Raw genomic sequence first — 22747 nt, 5'->3', positions numbered from 1 at the left:
AGAAATAGAGTTGAATGGAAGTTGAATGGAGCGTCTAGGTTTAATAGAACTCGAGAAAACAGAGAAATAAAAAAGTAGTGAGGAGAATTAAAAGGGGCGAAAGAAGGAGTGAGTGGGCTTGTAAGAACCTTAACTATAAGTTACATATCAAATGAAAGGGAATTTAGTGTAGAAGCCGAAAAAGTAGGTTAGAGCACTGTAGGAAAATTTAGAAGAGCTTAATTAGAGAAATAAAATGAAATTAAAGCTAATTAAAAGCAATTAAAATGGGAATAACTCGGAAAGTTATCACGATAGGCAGATGAGGCTGGTATATTCTTAATCAGGAAGGAAAGGAGAATCTATGTATGGAGTTTGGGGGGGGCTAGCTGCAAATTTAAAAATTGGGGGGCTTAAAAATGAAAAATTTTAAAAAGTGATAAGGACTATGGGGTTTGAACCGATAAAATTTTCCTTTAAAAAGTGATGTCTGGACTTAAAAAAATTTATGCATTGACAGAAATGGCATTCAAAAACAACATATCCATATAAATATAACAGTAAACATGTAAAAATAATGATAAAGATAATTAGGGATGGTACTATATATTCAGAAATACATTAAGAACACTTATTACAAGGTGCAGTAACAGTATAGATAATATTATGTCCTAAAAACACAAAGTTCCAAAGAAAACAATTTTAATGTATAGAACTGACAATAGATGGCACTGATGAGGGTGTTCCGGTTATGGGTTAAGACAGGTGGTCGTGCCTGAAGGACCGACCCTGTGGAGATTTCTGGACTTTGCCGAGATGATTAAGTCCAACATTGGTAAAAATATTCTAAGTTCAATTGCAGTAAAAGTCATAAAAATTACAAATATTACAGGTACATGTATGGAACACCCATCAAAATGTAGATTGAAACGAGCCTACCTTGGCAGTCTTCAGTGCGTGTTTCTAGCACCAGTGTAATCCGGGATATTGATTTTTGAACGAATTAGCACTTTTTGGAACTGAAAAAACACACTTTCACGAGGCCTACTAGGGGCACCACGTGGTGGCCAGGCGGTCGCCTTGCGTCGATCAGACGGCTTCCTATGTGGACACAAACACCGTTGATTTGCGGCAGCTCAAATTCCTTTGTTTTTCGCACAAAAACTTAAATAACTCTGGAGAAAATTAACACTCAGGTATAAACTTGTACTCCACTTGTACGTCTTGGCAACGCGCACACGGTGATATAAAAATTATTGCAGTGAAGTAAAAACTACCGGGTGAAAAGCTGGGAATACTGAGGAGCGTGGCAAAAACACGTCCTACCAGGTCGGTGGTCGGTGGTCGGCGCTCGAAATGGTTGCTCTAGACAGGTGACGGAGGACGAGGGCGCCTGACGTATGACAGAGGCAAACAGGCGTGTGCCCCACGCCCTCCCCTATCTAGGCGCAACAACTCCCTGGAGCCCCAAGAGGCTGCACCGGGAGTTTATTGTGATCTTAAAATAAAATTTACATGGCCATACAGGGGCGGTTGCAGACACAATTCGGGATGACAATGGTGCAGTTAGAGGGCATAGGTTAACAGATGAAACAGAAAAATATAAAATAAAAACAGAGAACACATACATGACATAATAAAACATAATAAACATAAGCATAAAACACATACATAACAAACTACATACAAACAAAATACATAAAAATACAAAATAGATATATACCTAGATACTACAGTTAATTTAATATAGACACACTACGTAATCATGTATATCACTCGGCTTGACAAATGTCCTGACCAAGCGATGTTAGGTACTCTAGTACCTTGCAGATAGCATTCACTGCCGGTTTGTGGCGGATTGTGAGTCTGTGATATGCATCTGTTAATTCTGCAGGATGCGGTAGGTGGTTGTCCGATGTAAGTGGACACTGAAATAAATAATGCTCGGGATCTCCTACTGAACCACATGCACAGTTGTTTGCACCGGAGATTCCGTGTTTGTAGTAAAAAGTAGGGAAAGGGCCATGCCCTGTTATGTAGTTTGCCAGCGGAGCTATTGAGAATAACCTGTCCAGGCTAACTTTGGGTACAAGTTTAAAGGTTCGTTTAAAGGTCTGGGAAAGACCTCGTTGAATTAGACTGGTTTTCAGATATGACATAGGGGCAGGAGTGTGAGTTCGAGCTACCAGGGTGTCATTTGCGGCTTCCTTTGCCAGTTTGTCGACAGCCTCATTTCCTTCGTTGTTATTGTGGGCTTTTACCCAATTCATGGTTAGCTGTTGGCGGTGGTTGGATTGAAGCATTTGCTGTAGCCGGATGATTAGACCTGACGTGTGAAAGGGATTGTTCAGAGCGTAAAGGGCAGACATACTGTCTGTGTGTATGGTTGCCCTTTCGACATCATGGGCTTGCGCATGCTCTATTGCCGCTGTTATGGCTATAACCTCTGCCTGAAACACACTATTACTTAGATCCAGGGTCGTTCTCCACTGTTCCCGCTGTATGCCATGTTGATAATAGATGAAGGCGCTCCCCGTGCCAGTTTCCGTTTTGGAACCGTCCGTGTAATAGGCATCTGGCTCACTGGATATTGTCTGAGCTTGACTGCCATTACCTCTGTGGATATTGACATTGATTCCCCGGCATTTTAAGGCTGGATGCGTGTGTAATGTGCTGCGTGGATGCTCATATTGTGCTGGGCTATAGGTAACGGTGTCATACGTTGTATCACGTCCAAGATGTATTACCTGGGTGTAGGTAGCCTCAATGGCTGCTCGTATGTGGAGAGGCATTATGCCAGCTAGGACAAGTGCCGCTGCTGTTGCTGTTGTGCGGTACGCCTTACATAGGATAAGGCTGTACGGGCGTTGAATTATGGCTAGCTGTTTAACCTTTCGGCCACCTAAGGGGTTGGCCCAGATGGACGCTCCGTATAAGGCTATTCTCTCTGTCACCGTGCTATATATAACTTTCTGCAGATGGGGGTTTTGACCCCAGTTTCGGCCTTGGAACTGGCGAGCTTTTTTGGCAATTTCTGAGGTTTTTAATTTTACTGTTTGCAGGTGGGGGATCCAGGTAAGACCCTCATCCCACGTAATGCCCAGGTATTTCAACTTGTTTGTAATTTTTAGGTTTTTATTCCTTAGCTTTATACACGGACGTCTCGTAGGTCTTGTGCCGGGACGTGGTATGATCATGGCTGTGGACTTTTCAGTTGATACTGTCAGTTTGAGTTGTGTGCAGAGTCTATCAAACTGTTCACAGGTAGCATTGCCATTTGCCTCCAACTCATCTCTTGTTCTGCCCCGCACCAGAAGGGCAGCATCATCAGCATAAGCTGTGATTGTCGTGTTTTCTGGCCAGTTTGCTTGCAAGATGTGGTTAAAGGTCAGAATCCACAGTACCGGTCCCGCACATGACCCTTGCGGGCATCCCCGTACCTGTTTAGTCACTATTCCATTGTTGGTGGTCATTATCAGTATTCTGTTACTCAAGTAGCTGAATAGAATTTGTGCAATATTAGCAGGGCACTTTGCATCTCTGAGGGCCTGCCTAATTGCAGGCCACCAGAGAGTGTCAAAGGCGCTTTGCAGATGAAGTGAGATAAATGCTGTGTGCATATTATCTTGTTTATTCTGCGCTACTTGATCCTGGATTGCATGCAGTGCATGCGTCGTGGACAGTCCGGGTCTGAAACCGAATTGTCTTGGGCTAATGTACTTAATACTATGTAGATGAAATTGGAGCCGGTTTACTATGAGCTTTTCGTAGAATTTACCCAAGGCCGAGAGCAGGCAGATTGGTCTAAATGAGCTAGGGTCTTGTGCATCTTTGTTAGGTTTAAGAAAAAGAACTACTTGCCCTTTTTTAAAATTTCGTGGAAAGATCTTATGTTCCATGAGCTTGTTAAAGTAGTTTAGGAAGAATTCTGGGTGCGCTGCGAAGGCAATCTTGATGATTCTATAATCTAGGCCATCTGGCCCTGGCGCTTTCTTTGTGGGTAAGTGGCGTATGACTTGCTTCATTTCTTTGTGTGTGAACGGTAAATCATTTGCAGTTTCTGGAGGTTTGACGTTTTCCCTGAGTTGTTTTTGTAATGGAGTGTCATTCACTGGATCATCTTTCCGGAATAAGGTATCTAGAAATATTGCAGCTGTATCTCTAGCAGTATCATCTGTCGCCGGTTGTTGGGCATATATTTGTGCTGGTGAGAAGACCTTGCCTGTTGCTAACTTATGCAGAATGCCATGCGGGTTGGCATTCGTAGTACAAAAGTTCCTCCAGCTTGTGACTTTTGCAGTAAGTATGTCTCTCTTGTACTTTGCTCTTTCTCTGCGGAATGATTCCAGGACATGTTGCTTTTCCTGTTCATCTGTACATGTACGAATACGTCTTCTTAAGGCCCAGCATTTCTGTCGCTGGGCTCTTAGGTCTTTCTTCCACCATGAAATACTTTTGATTTTCTTTGCGGTACGTACAGGTAGAAGTTAGCTGCATGCACCTTGTAGTGTGGATATTAAATCATCTGTGAATTCTTCAATTGCCTCTTCTGTTTCTGTTGTAGCAAGTCTTGCATTTTTCTCTCGGAGTAGGTCTTTGAACGATGCTGTAAGCTGTCGGATTTTGTTGCCAGGTATTTTAAACCTTTTTAGCATTGAGATGGTGGTTTCTTGGGTAATTGTAAATTGTATATATTTATGATCAGAGCAGCTGTAGGCGTCGCTTACTTTCCAATCCGTGATGTCATGTGCGATGGCTCCTGTGGCTATGGTGAGATCTGGCTATCCTTTGCTATAACTGTTATCAAATGTTGCTGGGGCTCCCTGCTCATTTAGTATTTGGAGCATGTTTCCTACAATGAAATCTTCTAGGGTGGTGCCTTTCGGATTGGTTTGAAGGTAACCCCATAGAATGTTATGAGCATTTAAGTCGCCGCCTATAATATGCTCCGTTCTTGAGCAGGTTTGGTTGACCTGGGTTGTTAATTGGAAAAAGTACTCTAGTGTATCTGTGGGTGCTGAGTACGCTGACGTGATGAGCAACTGGGAGTTGAGGAAGACTAGCAGTATAGAGACAAAGTCTCTTTCCATCTTGACTACCAGCGGAGTCCAGGTCGGGTTGATACATATGATTGCTGCCCGCGGTGCCTGATTATTCTCCTTGTCTATCTTCTGGTAGGTCTTCCATCCTATCGGAAAACTGGCTACTTTCCCTTCCCTTGTATAAGGTTCCTGTATTAGCAGGATGTCTGCGTTGGTCTCCGTGGCGTGTTGAACTGCCTGGGATGCAGCTGCTTCAGCTCTTTGGAGATTAATTTGGAGGACCCGGATAGCTTGCTGTGGTGTGGTGGACAGCTGGTTTCTGCTCGTTTCGTCTGTTATTGATGGCCTAGTGATACACTGTGCTCCTTCTGATACGATGAACGTATCGTTGATATGTAGGGCAGGTTGTTGCGTATGCTGGGTGGGCACATGGTATGCTGCTGCGTGTTCTATAGTTGAATTCTGCGCAGTTGATGCATTGTGGCTGTCTGGCTCTGCACTCCTTGATGTTGTTTTTCCCCGAGCAGTAGGCACAGTGTTTACTGTTCTGACAGTCCTTTTGTGTGTGCCCAAGCTCCTGACAGTTGAAACACCTTCTTGTGTTGTAGTACTCTGATATTCTGTGCGACCTCCATCCAAGGCACAGTCTGGGACGTCTGGTGAACTGCTCGAAGACTTCGGGCTTACATTGTAGAATCCATTTGGCTCCATTTGTGCCTTCTTTCAGGCGATGTAATACCTGTACTGAAGGGTGCTCCAAGTTAAATTCGGTGCGTAGGGCACTATGTCCTCTTTTTCTATGTCCAGTGGGACGTTGTGTATGGCAAGTCGAGGTTGTCTGGCAGCTGGTTGTTTTACTTGTATAATTTCTTGTCCCTGCTCACTTTGGAAGGCTTTCGTGAGCTTAGTGATATCTTCTTGAGTTGGGCAGTCAATGGCTAACCCTCCTTTCTGTATTTCGCGAATTGAGGTAACCTTGACTCCTAGTGCAGGGAGCGGGAAATGCTCGTTTAAGTTGCTTTTTATATCTTTAGCTTTGCCTTTTTGGCTATCCGCTGGGTAAACGAACACCGTGTGGGTTGTTGCTTTGGCAGCTGCTTGTGCGTAAATAAATTGCTTTACCTCTCGAACTGACGCTGTAGGTGCTGAATGTTGTGTGTTGGAGGCTACAGGAGATGATGCTATCTGTATTTGTGCAAGCTTCCAGCGTTGCTGGGGGAGGCACGTAATTTGGACCTTCTTTCGCTACTGACTGCAGAGCGTCTAAAAGTTCTAATAGTGTTGTTCTCACGTCTGCAGGTAAGAGGTTACGGCCGCCTCTTTGAGATAGTGAGGGCATAAGGAGAGCTGCCCTAAGTTGGTCTATTTTACTTTTATAGTCAGTGTCCGAGCTAACTAAGTCTGCTGGTACAAAGTCACAAAAAATTGCTGCTGTCGCCCTCTGAGATCGAGGTTGACTTTCGAGACATATTCTGTATTTAAGTCTTATAATTATATTGTATATGTATATAAATATTCCTAAAATAATGTAGTTACAAACAAAAAATCATACTTATTATTGAACAACACTTAATTCCAGTCGTTTTGAGTACCAGTTATTTACAATTATGTCAATGAAACAGGTAATTGGAACAGGTGAAGCTAGATCCCTCTAAGTCATTATGGGGGTGCGGTGGGAGGGGAAAGAAGGGGGTGTGAGGGGGAGGGGGAAGTGTTGAAAGATAGAGGATGGGTAGGGGAACGAAGAGGAAGAGGAACGGGGAGTCTGGGGGTAAAAGGACTGGAGAAATCAAAGAAATAAAATTAGTTTAAAAAAAGGGGGAGAGAAGGGGGGAGTGAGGAAGAAGAGCGGAGTGTTGTTAGAAAGAGAGAATGTTGCTGAGTGGAATGAAGGAAAAATGAGGGGTTTAGGGGCAATGGGGGTTGAGAAAACAGAGAAATAAAATTGGATTAAAACAGGGGGAAGGAAGGGGGTAGTGAGGGAAAAGAAAGGGGTGTTGTTAGAAAGAGGAAGTTAAACTGAGAAGAAAGACTGTTGAATGAAGAGTCTAGGTTAATTAGAAGAGGAGTTATTAGAGAAATAAAAAGTGGGGAAGCGGATTAAAAAGGGGGAAAGAAGGGGTCGTTGGGCTTGTAAGTTGGTTAACTATATGTTATATATCAAACGAAAGGGAATAAAGAGTACAGTGTGAAAAATTTAGTTAGAGTGTTGTGAGATCGAATGGGGGGAGAAAATTGAGAAATAAAACGAAATTAAGGCTAATTAAACGTAATTAAAATGGAGATATCTTGAAAAGTTATTAGGTTAGCGAGGTAAGGATTATAGTTTCTTAAATAGGATGAGAAAAGGAACCTGTGTATATAATTTGGGGGGGCCTAGCTACAAATTAAAAAATTGGGGGGACTTAAAAATGAGAAAGTTTAAAAAGTGAATATAAGTATGGGGTTTCAACCGACAAAATTTTCCATTAAAAAGTGGGGTCTGGACTTAGAAAAATCTAGACATCATCAGGTATAGACTAGCACTAATAATATACCATTGAATGCCTAATAAAACATACAACATGGACGCTGGAATATTGAGGTGTTGAGCCAGAAGGCCTGACCCTGTGGAGCTGCAAGGGATGGGATAAACAGGGGGAGTGAACAGTCACTCAAAAGTTGGACTTAGAAAAATACATTAATGTTTACATAGTTACAATGTTAAATTCCATAGAGAATACAAAATTTGAAATATTGCAATGAGCGGTAAACAAAAATTTTACACTTATAGATTACATAAAATTGAACAAAATACTCTTTAAAGCATAAATATAGCTAAATTAGGTAAAAAGTTATTGATTTTATAAAAGAAATACAGAATTAAAACTGACCAATATTTAACGCTGGCGTTACTGAAAATGTTTTAAGTCCTGATATCAAAACTTTAAAAATTTAGATTTGAGCAAAAACATAGATGTTAATTGGTAGAGGATAAAAATCCTACCTCAACGTCCCCTAGATGGTGTTGCTGCGCTGAGTAGATCCAGAGATATGGATAAATTTAACACTTTTTAAAACGCACAAATCAGAGAAAACACAGGCCTACTACGGTCACCACGTGGTAGTCAGGCGGGAGCCTTACGTCGGGCAGACGGCATGCAAGGTGAACAGGAGTGACGTCAGTTTGCGGCTGCTTGGAATCCTTTGTTTTTCACCACTAAATTATTAACAACACTAGAACCGTTGGTCACACACACAAAAACTTGGTATCCACGTATTCAGGTTAACTTCGCGCACACGATGATACTAAGGTCGCTGTTGGTAAGCCAACTTTACAGGGTGTTGTACTTGCTTTTGTGGGAGCGCGACGAAAACACGTCCTACACGTTCGGTGGTCGGTCCTCAAGTGGTTGCTCTAGACAGGACAGGATAAAGTGTGGGAGGCACCTGTACATCGCCATTGGCAGATCAGGTATTGCCCCGTCACACTAGCCATCTAGAGAAACAACACCCCGTAGGGTATCTAAGCGCCACGCCTGACGCCGAATGGTAAGTGTGCATTGATGGTAACTGCAAGAGCGGCCCGCCGGGCACCCCCACCCGACAGCCGACCCCCAGCCACGCAAGCCCCCCCACAAGTCAAAGGTCAATAATAGGCATTGAAGGTGCACTCCGTTCATTCGCCCACCGAACCAAAATCCTCGTTCGTAGCGTCTCATTTGGTTGCTCCGGGGGGAATTTATTGATCTTTTCAATAGAGGAGATACATGAGTTTACATGGTGATGTACATTCCAGAAGGATAAAAGTAAAATTAAAAATTATAAATATAAAAATAAAATAAAATTATTTACAATAGGTTACATGATGTTGTACATTGCAGATCAACGTTCGTATTACAGTGGATGACATCAAGAAATTGATGAGGTGTTGATAGATTGGTGATTATTTGATTGGTTATTGATTATTGATGGGATTGATTGGTTATTATTATTGATGGGAGTGAAGTAACATATAACATATAACATAACATAAAATATTCTGAAATATATACAGAGGGCTACATGTTGGTGAACAATGCAGGGTAAGGAAGTTAGAGGGCAGTTGTGAAATTCATGAGGGTTTTTGAAAGTGAAATCGTTAAGTCGTATTAACTTTTGTGATTATCAGGGAATGGTGTGAGAGGGTGGAGGGCACTGTTTGGGAGTGATGCTTGGCAGGTATTGATGAGGGCTGTTTTCCTCTGATTGAATGATGTCTATTGCGAGGGGATCTTCACGGATGGCACAAGTCCAATCCTGCTTGATGGAGATAGTCTATTATCCGTTTTATTTGCTTGAATACTGGTGGATGCTTGAGGAGAAACCGTGTAAATTCTGTGCCAGGTTCAGTTGGATGTTTTGTGTGTATGGTGCTGGTGAGAGTGCAGTGGAAGAGGTAGTGTTCTGCGTCGCCTGTTGTACCGCATGCGCATGTATCTGTATTTGAGAGGTTTCTTGCTTTGAAGTAGGTAGGGAACGGTCCGTGTCCTGTTATGAACTGAGTTAGGTAGTACTTTGTTTCCAGCCTGTCTTCGTCAATTTTGGGAAATAATCCATGTGTTCTTCGTCCTTGTTCCTGTATATTCCAGTTTTGTTGCCAGTGTTGAAGTGCTTGTTGATGGAGTTGTTGTTTGAGGTAAGAGCGTGGCCAGGGGATTGAGATAGTAGGTCCGAGACATTCTTGTGCTGCTTGTTTTGCTAATTCATCGGCCCTGTTGTTTCCGTCACAAGTGCTGTGGCCCTTGGTCCATGATATTATATGGTTCTTGTGGCTGTTGCAAATGGTATTTCTTATTTGCTGGGCAAGGGGAGATTTGTTGTCTTCGTTCTTGATTGCTTGTATGGATGACTGGCTGTCACTTACTATGTGGATTGTATCCGTGGGGAGGTCGGTGAAAAGGTTGATTGCTTGAAGGATTGCTGTCGTTTCTGCTTGGTGTACACTATTGTTTTGGTGAAGATGGCTTTGCCATTTGAGTTCTTCTCCTGAGGGTAGTTGGATGGTAGCTGCTGCTCCAACTTTGTTGTCTATTTTAGAGCCATCGGTAAATGCTGTGAGTGCGGTATGTGGCGGAGGATTATTGATAGTACAGTGGATGGTGACAGTATTGATGAGCTGTGGATTCATAGTTTTCTGGAATGTATGTTGAGTCTCGGTAGATGGCTGGTCTTTTAAGTTGTAGGACTGTCACTTTGGCTGCTTCAGTTTCAGCTATTAGTGGTAGTGGTAGTGTTCCCGTTAGTATTTGAAGAGCATTGGTTGAAGTGGTTGAGAAGGCTCTTGTTATGTTCAGAAGGAAGGGGCGCTGAATGGAATTTAGTATTCTTTCTTTGCGTTTAGTCATAGGTTGTGCCCATATGGCCGCTCCATAGGTTATGGTAGGATTGATTACTGTGGTGAGTAGGAGTTTTTGGATCCGGGCGTTTAGACCCCAGTTATACCTCGCATTCTCTTCATGGCTATTGCTATTTGGTTTGTTGTTACTTTTTTGGTTCTCAGGTGTTCTATCCAGTTTAACTTTTGATCGATTAGTAATCCAAGATATTTTACTGTTTTTACACATTTTATTTTCTGGTCTTCTATTTTTATTATGGGGTTACGAGTAATCGGTCTTCTGGGTTTATGAAATATGATGGCTTGACTTTTGCTGTGGGAGATTTGAAGTTTGATTTTCTTGCACATTTCGTTGAAAATGCTTAGGGTGGTATTGTTCTGTAAGTGGTCTCGGGTGGTGCCGTGTACAATGAAAGCGACATCGTCTGCAAAGGCGACTATTTTTGTATGGTTTGGCCATTCATGTTCATATAGTTGAATGTAATATTCCATAGGTCCGCATACTCATGCACGACCCTTGGGGGCATCCTCTTGACTGGTCTTTGGCGACTATTGTATTGTTGACGAGGACTAGACTTTTTCTTTGGTGGAGGTAATCAGAGGTTAGTTGAAAGAGATTGTTAGGACATTGCATCTCTCTGAGGGCATCTTTGATTGCTGGCCACCAGAGAGAGTCGAAGGCATTCTGCAGGTCTAAGCACAGGAGAGCTGAGTGCATGTTTTGTTGCTTGTTAGATTCTATTGCATTTATGACGTATTTTATGGCATGAGTTGTTGAACTATTGGGTTTAAATCCAAATTGTTGAGAGCTGATCCTGTGGTCTTGTATATATGAAATTTGATACGGGAGATGAGGAGTCTCTAGTAGCTTTCCTATTGCTGGAAGAAGGTTTATGGGTCGGTATGAGCGCGGGTCTTGTGGGTTGCGATTCGTTTTGGTGAATAGGATGATTTGACCTACTTTAAAATATGTTGGAAAACATGATAGGTCTAAGCATTTGTTGAAGAAAATTTGGAGAAATTCTGGAGTTTCTTTGCAAAGAATTTTGATGAGGGTGTTGGAAATTCCATCTGCACCAGGTGCTTTTTTGTTATTTAGTTTTCGTGCATGCCTTTGAATTTCATAAGTGGTGAAAGGACAGTCATTTAGTGTATCTGGGGGAGCAGCGTTATTTCGAATTAGTATTTGTTTTGGAGTATCTTGTTCATGGTCGTCACTTGGGAAAATGTGGTTCATGATGTCATTCAGAGTTATGTTGGAGATGTTTTGGTTCTGTATCGATTGCATTCTTGATGTTTGATGGATTTGCGTAGGGCTGTAGATTTTAGATGTTGCCATCTTGTACAAGGGGCCATATGGATCTTGGTTGTTTGAACAGTATGTACTCCATGATTTTAGTTTGGCGTTTAGAATTTGCTGTTTGTAAAGGGCGCGTTGCTTGTTGTACTCTATCCATGCTGTTTTTCTATCTTCTTCTGTTGTTCGTGTTTTTATGCGACGTCTTAGGGCACGTGTCTTTTGGCGGGTCGTTCGGAGTTCTTTGGTCCACCAATTGGTATGGGTTGATGAATTTACATTTCTTGGTCTTAGGGTCTGGTGACAGATTTCTTGAATTTGTAAGAGGATGTCGTCTGTGGTTGAGTTGAGTTCTTCCTTTGTGGAGCAGGCTGTTATTTTTTGCATAAAATCTGTTTCTTTTGTCTTGATGGCTCTTGCGAATTTTCTGGCTGCTTACTGATTGATGTTGTATCGTTGAGTGTGAAGGTGGTCTACTACTTGTTGGATTTCGTATGAAATATAATTGTGATCTGAGTTCGAGTGGTCGTCTAGTATCCTTCTGTTTTGGAGTTTGGTTGCAAGATGGTGTGTTGTGAGGGTAAGGTCAGGCCATCCCTTACCATTTATTGTTTCAAATGTAGGGATATCATCTGGCTTGTTGTGTAGGATTAAGTTCTTGGCATTGATGAAATCTTCCATTGCACGTCCTCTTGGTGCGGTATAATTGTATCCCCACAGTATATTTTGAGCATTGAAGTCACCGCCTATTACGTGGGGTGTGTGAGATAAGTGGAGATTGTGGCTGAGGTCTTGTAAAGTGCTCTCGAGGTCTTCTGTAGGGGGGATGTAAGCGCTTGTAAGTAAAAGTTGTTCTTCTTTGGTGTTGATGCTGAGTGTGATTATGTCTCTCTTGGCCGTTGATGATGGGTGACCAGGTCTTGTTGATAACATATATGGCGACTCTTGGGTATAGATCTTGTTCTGGGTTCTGTTGGATGAATATATTCCAAGTGGTGGGCAGGTGTCTTGGACTACCTTTGTGACAGTATGGTTCTTGGACCAGTATGACATCATGGTATTGTTCTGTGATAAATTGTACTAAGTTGTCAGTGGCTGTCTTGGACTTTTGTAGATTAATTTGGAGTATCTTGATGCTGTCCGTGGAAGTGATGCTGATTGGTGTTGCTGCAGGGTGGAGAGATTGGAGAGTTGCGTTGCTGTAGTGACTACTCATGATATTGCGTTCTTGCTCTGATACGGGATGTCTCTTTGTATGATTGGCAGGTGTGGCAAAGTGGACGAGAATAGAGGTGGCAGCTTGTGCTCGCTGCAGGTTAATTTGCAATAGTTTTATGTGATCTTTGTGGGGGTTCTCTGTGACTGTTGTGTTGTTCGCTGGTGGTCTTGGTAGCACGTTGTCTTCTGCTTCTGTTGAGTGGGCATTTAAGAGTGTTGCATTACTCATAGATGGTGCTGCGTCTAATTCGTTGGACGTATTTTGCGTATATGGGACAGTTGACGTCGTAGGCCGCATGGTTGCAGGCTGTTGAGTCTTTTGTTCTGTAATTGCTGTCTGCGCAGTTAATACATGTGGGGCGTTGTGCTGTACAGTCCTTGATGTGGTGATCGCCGGTGCAGTAGGCGCAGTAGAGCTTGTTTTGACAGAGCTGCTGTGTATGGCCGAAGGCCTGGCATCTGAAGCATCGGATGGTATTGTAGTATTCCGTGAGTCTGTGGCTTCTCCAGCCCATGTACAACTTACGTGTTTCTGAGATTTTTTTGAAGGCATTTGGTGAGCATTCCATGATCCATTTGACGCCATATTGCCGTTCCTTAAGGCGATACTGGACGTTGATTTCCGAGATGTGAAGGTGGAACTCTGTTCCACCTTCACATCTCAGGAAGCAATGCGTCCTCTACTTCCTCTTTTGTCACTTCTGGTGGGATGTTATGAAGTGCTACTTTTGGCTTCCTTGTCTGTGGAAGTTTGGTTTGTACAAAGTCCCGTCCTCTTGAGCCTTGCCCCTCAGGGGGCTCACTTCTGTGAGTACGGGTGTGGCAATCCCGAGGTACCCTAGCCCTTCAGGGGATCATCTTGGTGAGACGGGTGTCACGATCCTGGAGCCCCAGTGATCTTTCCTCTTTTCCGTCTCCTCTCCTCTTTGCTGGAACTTTTCCACTTCTCTTCTTCCTCGTGGTTTCTCTCTACGGAGTTTGGGGCTCGTCACAAGAGACTGGAACAGACCTTGTCTCTAGTTCTCGAGTGGCGAGAAAACTGCCCACGTGTTTGCCGTGCGTGGAGACCCGTGTCGCTGGAAAGGAGGGTCCTGGTAGTTGAGGGGCGAGGTACTGTCCCCAACACACTACTTTGGCCTCTGCTTCAGCTAAACGGGAGGCACCTTAGTCGACCTCACGGGTGTCAATCGGCTGGTCTCTAGTCCTTGTGTCAGTGGCTTGGGGTCAAGCTCTCGGGAGTACCTGCTTTCGGAAAAGCCGACTGTGGGGCTTCAGTTTGCGTATAGGTCCGGCTAGCCCTAACACAGGAATCTGTGTTCCCTTGTTGGGCTCCGTCGTGGGCGGGGCCGTCGGACCCGAATCTTTTCTATTTTCAATATGGCAAATACACATATTTTTTTATTAAAAAATTTTGAAGTCACTCCATTCTCTCAACCTAGTTCTGAAGCATCTACTACTAAACCAATCATTCAACCTAATTCTGAAACATCTCCTATTAAACCAGTCACTCAACCTAGTTCTGAAACATCTACTAATAAACCAATCATTTAACCTAGTTCTGAAACGTCTCCTACTAAACCAGTCACTCAACCTGTCGCTCAACCTAGTTCTGAAAATTCTGCAAAAAATTACGGACAGATGCAAATAAAAAAAATCATAACAATAGTCCCCGTTTCCTAGTAATCTCTAGTCCTTCTGGCGAAATGCATAAGATGTCTCCTTTCGTAATAAACAAATACATCCAGTCTTGTATTGGTGAGCCGAGAAATATAAAGCGTCTCCGCTCCGGAGACTTGCTTATTGATACAAACTCAGCCACCCAGTCTGCTTCTTTACTTCAGATAACTAAACTTGGGCAAGCGAATGTCACTGTAACACCACATAAGTCACTCAACTATTGTCGGGGTGTAATCTCAGAATTCGACCTTCTTTATGTTTCTGAAGAAGAGATCGTTTCTGAGCTATCCGACCAAAATGTCTGCGGTGCAAGGCGGATCAAGATGCGTAAAGAAGGTAAGTTGATAGACACGAAACACGTGATCCTTACCTTCAACACGCCTGATCTGCCTAAGAATATTAAGGCCGGATATCTAAATATTCCTGTAAGACCTTATATTCCAAACCCTATGCGATGTTTCCAATGCCAGCGTTTCGGCCATTCTAAGACGTCTTGTCATGGCAGCCTCACATGCGCCCGATGCTCACAGATTGGCCACGATTCCGATAATTGTACTGCTGCGCCTTTGTGTATAAATTGCAAGGGTGACCACCCAGCATTTTCTCGCTTGTGCCCAAAGTGGAAATCGGAAAAAGAAATCCAGACTACAAAAGTTACAAGGAACATCTCTTACGCCGAAGCCAGAAGACTAGTTCAGAGCACACAGCTTCGACCAAATACATCATACGCCAGTGCTGTTAAATCATCTCGTACAGTTGCCACGCAAACATCAATAGGCATACAGACCCTATCAAATAAAACCCAACCGCCTACATCCAATAAGAAAAAAGAAAATGCAACACATATAGTACAAAAAAAGAAACAGTTATTCAAAGTAAGCCCAAAATTGCCACACAAAGAACATCAAATAAAAATAGAAGTCGCAGCAATAGCTTTCTCGATGAGATGATTTCTGAATCTGCGGATTCAGACTTTATGGAAGTGGAAGAGGGTCTGGAAGTTCCCAGGCATCTACTTCCACGAAAAACAAAAGAACAGCACAGGAAAAACAAAAACAATACATAATGGCCACCCTCCTGTCATGGAACTGTCGCGGTTTCCACCGAAATTTGCTCGACATCAAAGCCATAATTAATGCTTATCATCCTGTATGCTTCGCAATACAAGAAACAAATCTAAAACCAGAACAACAGGCAAAACTTCGGAGGTTTTCTTTCGTCAGGAACGATAACATTGCAGGTGAGCGTGCCAGTGGAGGTGTAGGTGTCCTCACCTCACTGGATTATCCCTCAAATGTGCTTTCTTTGACAACATCCCTCCAAGTTGTCGCTATTCAAACAAATTTTGATATTGTTGTTACAGTTGTTTCTCTGTATTTGCCTCCAAATGAGCATATTGATCAGCAAGATTTAAATGGTCTTTTAGAGCAGCTACCTGAGCCTTTCATAATAATAGGAGATTTTAACGGCCGTAGTCCGCTCTGGGGTAGTAAAGATACAAATTGCCGTGGAAGACAAATTGAGCAGATGATCGAAGATCATAGCCTTTGTCTCCTGAATAATGGGCAGAATACTTACTTCCACGAGCCTTCAAGGACATTCCATGCTTTCGACCTTGCCATCTGTTCACCATCTCTGCTGCCATTTTGCACGTTTAGTGTGGGAAATTATCTTTACAACAGCGATCACTATCCCATTTTTATACCTCTTGCACGAAGAGGAGCAAACCCCATGTCGAGATCCCCTCGATAGGGCAGACTGGGAACTCTTCTCTTCCTCTGCAGAGCTGACAGAGGAAATGGTAGAAGATGTGCATATCGATGACGCTGTATAAGCTGTTACTAATACTATTATTCAGGCAGCTATGCTTTCGATTCCTAGAACATCAGTAAAAATACTAAAATATTCGAAACCGTGGTGGAATCGCGACTGTCATGAAGCACTGAAAAAACAGAAAATAGCATGGGGTATTTTTCGTAGATATCCTACTCTGCGAAACCTCATAGCCTTTAAAAGAGCCAAAGCAAATGCACGCAAAGTAAGAAGGCAGAGCCAAAGGAATTCTTGGATTTCATATGTGTCGTCAATAACATCCTCCACGCCTAGTAAGCGGGTTTGGGAAAGAGTTCGAAAAGCATGCGGCATATATAAAGACCACTCACTTTCCTTTTTGGAAAAAGATGGCCGAGTGATAAGCTCCATAGAAGAAATTGCGAATACTATTGGCGAGACATTTGCTGCCGTTTCTTCCAGCAGAAACTATTCACCTGCATTTCTGTCTATCAAGCAACACTCTGAAATAAGTCCCATCGCATTCAACTCTACCAAATCTGAGCCTTACAATAGAGCATTTACTATGCTGGAATTAAAGAGAGCTTTATTGCAGACACATACGTCTTCTCCGGGTTTTGATGGCATAAATTACGAAATGCTAAAGCATCTGTCCTATAAGTCACTGACTGCCCTTCTCACTCTTTACAATAAAGTGTGGAAGGAGCGTATTTTTCCCAGTGCATGGAGGAGAGCTGTTGTCATTCCCATTGCCAAGCGAGGGAAAGATCCAAGGAATCCCTCCAACTATCGACCAATTGCCCTTACGAGTTGCCTCTGCAAACTGTTTGAAAAGATGGTAAACAGCCGCCTAGTCTACTCTTGGAAAAGAATAATATTATATCGCCTTATCAAAGTGGTTTTCGAAAGGGGAGAACAACCGTGGATAACATGCTCCTCCTAGAGACTTCCATTCGGAAAGCATTTGTAAGAAGAAGCCACCTTGTCTCGATTTTCTTCGACATTGAAAAAGCTTATGATAAGGCATGGAGATACGGTATACTCCGGGATCTTCACGAGAGTGGCTTGCGCGGCAACCTACCAATTTTCATTCAGAATTTCTTAAACAGAGAACTTTTCAAATAAGGATTGGCTCTGTTTTTTCGGATGTTTTCCTACAGGAAGAGGGTGTGCCTCAAGGCTGTGTGCTTAGTGTAACGCTGTTCAGTTTAAAAATAAATTCTGTATTAAAAGAAGTTCCTCCTACCATCTTGGGATCACTATATGTAGATGATTTACAGATTAGCTGTCGAGGAGCAGACATGAGATACATAGAGAGGCAATTGCAGATGGCTCTGAATAAGATCCAAGAATGGTCAGACAAACAGGGATTTACATTTTCGAAACAGAAAACTGTGCGTGCACTTTTGTAGGAAGCGTGGTCTCCATCCTGAACCTGAGTTATATTTGAATGGTACAATTATCCCAGTTGCGCTTGAAGTAAAATTTTTAGGAGTGACGTTCGACCGACATCCCAATAAGCTGTGCTTACTTGATAATGAGTGTAACACATTATTTGAAACACGTCCATCCTGTGTTCCTACTTTTCCTTTAAGAGTTCGCCCTGTCATTGAGGAACTTTCCCTCTCTGATATGTGCCCTCAAGCAGTACAGAATTTTGAAATTCCACCTTGGGAAAATGCACGTATCCAGCTTCTCGATATTTTCAAACATCACGTAAAGTCGAGCACTAACGAGATCGTTTACAGACAACTCTTCGCTGAGCACAGGCACAAATATAGCAGTTATCATCCGATATACACAGATGGATCAAAGTCAAATGATCATGTCGGGATGGCTTTTGTATTTCAAGATTACATTGAGGGCCGATGCCTGCACCATGCTTTCTCAGTCCTAACATCTGAACTAACTGCAATATATTACGGTCTTTTGTACATCTCAAAGCTCTGCCACAAAAAGTTCATAGTTTATACAGACTCGTATAGTGCTCTTAAATCGTTGGAAGCTTTTCCCAACACGCAGAATCCTGTGGTAGTCGATGTTCTCAAAATTCATAGAAATTTAACAATTCGAGGATATGAAGTTCTGTACTGCTGGGTCCCTGGACATGCAGGAATAAAGGGAAATGAGCTTGCAGACATCGCAGCCAAATATGCTGTTGAACCGTCCACTCGCCTTATTCCTTTTAGAGACATTGCTGTGTAATCAAGGGGAAGATGCGGAAAAAATGGCAGCAAATTTGGGATGGTCAGCATCACAACAAGTTGAGAAACGTCAAGCCTAGAATTGAACATTGGGATTTTGCTGGAAATCGTAAGGAGGACGTTCTTTTGACTCGCCTCAGAATAAGTCACACTAGAGTCACACTTAACTATCTTCTCAAAGCTGAAAATGAGCCTGTTTGTTTTAATTGTAATGTTTGTTCATCTGTTCGTCATATTTTAATTGAATGTCCATGTTTTAATAATGTTCGCCAGAAATATTTTAATAGCTGTGACTTACCTCTCGACCGTTTAATCGGAAGAGAGGTCAATTGTAATTTATTTTATTATTTAAAAGAAACTGGCTTTTATTACCAAATGTAATTTGTTTTGAAAACTCTGTCTTGAATTTTAATATGTGCTTTTAACTTGTGTTTATATGACTTCATCCTCTGGATTTGGTAAATTTATCTACTTGTTTTTATTTATTGAATTTTAATGACATCAATTGTAATCATCCCACCTTGTGTTTGGCGCGTCATAATCATCTCTGGTTTTGCACCATAATCACTCACTCATTCACTCACTCACCCTCTTGAGCCTTGTAGCACCGTGGAAAATTTTTTCGACGTCCTCTCTGGATTGACAGTCTACCGCCAGGCCTTCCTTGGGGATGTAGCGCAATGCGGCTACTTTGACTCCTATTGTGGATAACGGGAATTCTGCACTTAATTTCTCCTTTAGTTCCTTCCTTTTTGCGATGGTTGGGTCTTCTGGGTAAACCAGTCAAGTGTGCGTTGCCGCTTGTGCTGCTATCTTTGCATATGTTGGCTTGGGTCCCTGAGGCACAGTTGTATTGGTGTTATCCGCGCTATGCTTATGTAGGTCACACGTGACTAGGCTGGAGGTGTTAACTGCTTTGTCTTCCTGGGTTGGTGGTGGAGTGTAGTCTGGACCTTGAAGTGCCAGGGATTGGAGAGCGTCTGCGATGTCTATAAGCGGGTTGCGGAGGTCTGTTGGCAGCAAATTTCTGCCTCCTCTGACGACCAGGGCTATTTTCTTCACTTCTATTAGTTTAATGACTATCAGTGTGGCCGATATTCGAGGAGATAAGTTCTGCTATCTCTGTAGGGGATAAGGGAGTCTGATCTCTTTCTCTTTCTTTATCTAGCATGGTAGATTTACGCATGTAGAGCTGTGGTGGCCGTTGTGATAGTAGCACTGAATCACTATTTCGCTTCACTAGGGTCACTATTTCACTTCTGTCACCGTTTACACACTGACCGAAGCACTTAAGAGGCCTTATTTTATCTGTAGGGCACTTAAGCTGTAAGGCACTTTAGCTGTATAGCACTTAACAGAACACTGTAGGGCACTTTTAATTTTAACTGTAGTGCGCTTTAACTGTAAGGTCTGTTAACTGTAATGCACTTAACAAAGCACTGTAGGGCACTTTAACTAATTACACTTTAACAAATTACACACTTTAACAAATACTGTACTGTAATGCACTTTAGCGTATCACTGTAAAGGCACTTCACCGCACACTTTCTTGAAGACTTGTAGACTTATTGGTGGTATACTGTAAAAATATGCATGAGAATATGCCTATGGTATAAGTGTGGCAACTTAATTATACATTGGAGATAACAGTATTGAGTGTGGAAAAATACTGTGCATGCTAGATTTCTCTAAGTCGTAGTGGGGGGACTGTGGAGGGGGGAGATAAAATGACTGTGGCACAGGATAGAAAAAGTTAAAAGGAGTAAGACAAAATAGAAATGGTGAGTCAGGAGCGAGAAGAAGCAGAGAGATCAGAGAAATAAAAACCTGGGTTAAAGAGGGGGTAAGAAGGGGGAGGTGTGAGAATGTGGAGAAAGGTGTCAGAAGGAAGAGGGGTTTCTTAGAAGATAGAAGGGGGTTGCGAAAGTCTAGGGCGAATAGAAGCTGAGTACTCGGAGAAATAAAAATGGAATAAAAGAGGGGGGTGAGAAGGGGGGAGCAAGAGGAACGAGAAGGGGGTCAAAAGAAAGAGGAGAAGAATTAGAGTTCAATGGAAGTTGAATGAAGCGTCTAGGTTAAATAGAACTCGAGAAATCAGAGAAATAAAAAAGTAGTGAGGGGAATTAAAAAGGGGGAGAGAAGGGGTGAGTGGGCTTGTAAGTACCTTAACTATAAGTTACATATCAAATGAAAGGGAATTTAGTGTAGAAACCGAAAAAGTAGGTTAGAGCACTGTAGGAAAATTTAGAAGAGCTTAATTAGAGAAATAAAATGAAATTAAAGCTAATTAAAAGCAATTAAAATGGGAATAACTCGGAAAGTTATCACGATAGGCAGATGAGGCTGGCATATTCTTAATCAGGAAGGAAAGGAGAATCTATGTATGGAGTTTGGGGGGGGGCTAGCTGCAAATTTAAAAATTGGGGGGGGGTGGGCTTAAAAATGAGAAATTTTAAAAAGTGATAAGGACTATGGGGTTTGAACCGATAAAATTTTCCTTTAAAAGTGATGTCTGGACTTAAAAAAATTTATGCATTGACAGAAATGGCATTCAAAAACAACATATCCATATAAATATAACAGTAAACATGTAAAAATAATGATAAAGATAATTAGGGATGGTACTATATATTCAGAAATACATTAAGAACACTTATTACAAGGTGCAGTAACAGTATAGATAATATTATGTCCTAAAAACACAAAGTTCCAAAGAAAACAATTTTAATGCATAGAACTGACAATAGATGGCATTGATGAAGGTGTTCCGGTAGTGGGTTAAGACAGGTGGTCGTGCCTGAAGGACCGACCCTGTGGAGATTTTTGGACTTTGCCGAGAGAAGGATCTATGCCGAGATGATTAAGTCCAACATTGGTAAAAATATTCTAAGTTCAATTGCAGTAAAAGTCATAAAAATTACAAATATTACAGGTACATGTATGGAACACCCATCAAAATGTAGATTGAAACGAGCCTACCTTGGCAGTCTTCAGTGTGTGTTTCTAGCACCAGTGTAATCCGGGATATTGATTTTTGAACGAATTAGCACTTTTTGGAACTGAAAAAACACACACTTTCACGAGGCCTACTAGGGGCACCACGTGGTGGCCAGGCGGTCGCCTTGCGTCGATCAGACGGCTTCCTATGTGGACACAAACACCGTTGACTTGCGGCAGCTGAAATTCCTTTGTTTTTCGCACAAAAACTTAAATAACTCTGGAGAAAATTATCGCACAGGTGTAAACTTATATTCCACTTGTTCATCTTGGCAACGCGCACACGGTGATATAAAAATTATTGCAGTGAAGCAGAAACTACGGGGTGAAAAGCTGGGAAAACTGAGGAGCACGTCCTACCAGGTCGGCGCTCAAGTGGTTGCTCTAGACAGGTGACGGAGGACGGGGACGCCTGACGTATGACATAGGCAAGCAGGCATGTGTCCCGCGCCCTCCCCTATCCAGAGGCAACAACTCCCTGGGGCCGCAAGAGGCCACACCGGGAGTTTATTTAGATCTTATATGGAAAAAAGGGTGGTTACATTGCCATACAAGGGCCTAGGGAACAGTGATACTTTGTGTTGGGACGTGTTACATTTGATGATGGTGGTAGGATAAACACATATCATATACATTATACACTGACAAAGACATTATATAGATATAGACATAATACACTGACATAGATACTATACGGACATAGACATAATACACTAACATTAATACTATACAGACATAGACATTATACACTGACATAGACATTATACGTTGCAGGGAGGGAGAGTTATGGATTAGACATAGGCATGTTGCATTTATATTTACAGTGGTTGGCAGATGTCCTGACCCAGGGCATTGATTTTATCAACGACCTTGCAAATGGTGTTGACAGTGCCTTTGTGCTTAATGATGAGTCTGTGAAACGCGTCAGTTTCTCTTGCAGGCACCGTAAGGTGCAAATCACTAGTGAGCGGGCAGCTGAAGAGATAATGGTCAGGATTCCCGTCGCCTCCACATACACAGGCATCTGTTTCCGAGATGCCGTGCCTATAGAAATACGACGGGAAGGGAGCATGACCAGTTATAAAGTTGACTAGTGGTGGTATTGCCACTAGTCGATCTGAGGACACATGAGGCAGGTATTTGTAAGTGCGTCTGCCCGTTTGCCCGTTGGTCCATTCTGCTTGCC

Source organism: Stegodyphus dumicola, chromosome 12, assembly GCF_044657685.1.
Source record: "Stegodyphus dumicola isolate Sdum_Otavi_A_Nest chromosome 12, ASM4465768v1".
NCBI lineage: Eukaryota > Metazoa > Arthropoda > Arachnida > Araneae > Eresidae > Stegodyphus > Stegodyphus dumicola.
The sequence above is the reverse complement of the archived record's forward strand: the minus strand, read 5'-3'. Positions refer to the sequence as shown.